At 36.1% G+C, this 1,809-nt stretch overlaps 1 long non-coding RNA gene across 1 annotated transcript; it reads right to left on the bottom strand.

Annotated features, from left to right (window-relative positions):
- Positions 1 to 143: 143 nt before the first annotated feature.
- On the bottom strand, positions 144 to 1,792 carry LOC112505545. Its single transcript, XR_003068414.1, has 3 exons — positions 1,685 to 1,792; positions 1,514 to 1,573; positions 144 to 227 (listed from the first exon to the last, which is right to left on the bottom strand). It is a non-coding gene; the product is annotated as an uncharacterized LOC112505545 (long non-coding RNA).
- Positions 1,793 to 1,809: the final 17 nt, after the last annotated feature.

Below are 1,809 nucleotides of genomic sequence, written 5' to 3'. Positions count from 1 at the left end.
AAATACAAAAGAACTGGATGAATAATAGAATACCTTCATACCACCAATAGAAGGGCAAATAATACTTTCTCAATGAATTTTATGGTCAGATGACGGGACATGCTTTTTAGATAAATTGAAACTCAGATATAAGACTTACGAATACTCTTCTATGACCACTTAAGGAATATTGAAGAAGCATGGCCAATTTTGACTCCTTATATGGTATGTGGGAATTTCTCTCCCATCTGTTAAGAAAACCATTGCAAGGGAGACGTAAGATGCACCATTGCAAGGGAGACGTAAGATGCACCAAAGGAACAAAGAAACATAGGGGTGCCATACCCTATTTGCATATTATTGGAAAACTAAGAAACTTTCCAAGACATTATGACAGAATAAGATGGTTAAAGAAGAGCCAATAGCCATAGGTTGCATTACAAAGATCAAATAATACAACTCCATTTCATGTGACATTTACACCTTAGTAATTTTAGAACTTTATGGTCAAATTTGTTATTACCAAACACTCTTTCCTTCACAAACATGGCATATCATGATTTAGGGGTCGTTTACCAAATGCTTACCCGAGTTAGCGCTTACTAAATCACATTACATTATCGGATTAATATGGTAAAGACCAAGAATCTTATCCGGTAAGAGCAAGACAAGGACCAAGAGTCTTACCCGGTAAGTGAGGGAAAGACTCTTAAAACGGTAATTGCTTACCGGTTAAATTATTGCATATGAATATACGATGCCGTTTTGATGGACTAAAATCTTACCTGGTAAGTAAATGATAGTGTTATTTTTTGCCGGTAAGCACTTACCGGGTAAGTGTTTGGTAAACGGCCCCTTACTTGGTAAGTGAGGGTGATGACTCTTACCCGGGTAAGTGATTACCGGGTAAATTGTTGCATTACGATACCATTTTGATGTACTACAATCTTATCCGGTAAAATAAATTATAATGTTGGCTCCTAACAGTAAGCACTTACTGGGTAAGCATTTAGGTAAACGACCCCTTATATATTCACAATTAAAAAATAGAAGAAATTGTAACATTCACCATATGTCTCTGAAGTTGTTCTTTGCGCTTCATGAAATTCATACAAAACTCACAAAAGTATAGATTCGGGGAGTCACTGTATTCTGGTGGGAAGGGGGAGAAGTACCATGTTTCAATCTCGTACCTTCCAATCAAATGGGGATAGAGAGGCTCACTTCATTAACGGATTATAGTTGTGGCCATCATAAATGCAAAATTAGAATTCGTTGGACTAATATGCAGATAAAACCTTAGACCATGGAAAACTTTAGTAATATACAATTTTGTACTCATCATTCTAATCAACATTAGAAAAACCCAAAAATTTCAACAACTCCAAAGTCATAGCAATCCATAAGCAATCAATCAACTTCTTTAACCTCCAGTATGCACACGAAGCAAGAATATACAACTACAAGATGATGAACATGACTATAATTGAGCAGTAACAACAAAGATGGAAAGATATAAGATGGTAACACAAACCTCAACATGAGTCTCATTAATCTTACGTTTCTGGTGGCGTGTCATTTTCAAACCTGTAACCTAAACATCAATGCCGAGAGAAGAGAATCATGCAATCACTTTTGTACTTCACCACAATGAATTAATACCAAAAGACACATCAGAAACCGGAACAAAGTACAGATATTTTACCTTGTCTTCCACCTTTTCATCTACATCATTTTCTACTGAATCAAGGTCAAGTTGTTCCGGTCTAACCCATTCATCAAGTCTCCAATTGACTGTTAAAAAAATCAAGAGAACTGACCGCATATCAG

Source organism: Cynara cardunculus, unplaced genomic scaffold, assembly GCF_001531365.2.
Source record: "Cynara cardunculus var. scolymus isolate 2C unplaced genomic scaffold, CcrdV1 Un_Scaffold_11918, whole genome shotgun sequence".
Classification (NCBI taxonomy): domain Eukaryota; kingdom Viridiplantae; phylum Streptophyta; class Magnoliopsida; order Asterales; family Asteraceae; genus Cynara; species Cynara cardunculus.
The sequence above is the reverse complement of the archived record's forward strand: the minus strand, read 5'-3'. Positions and strand labels throughout refer to the sequence as shown.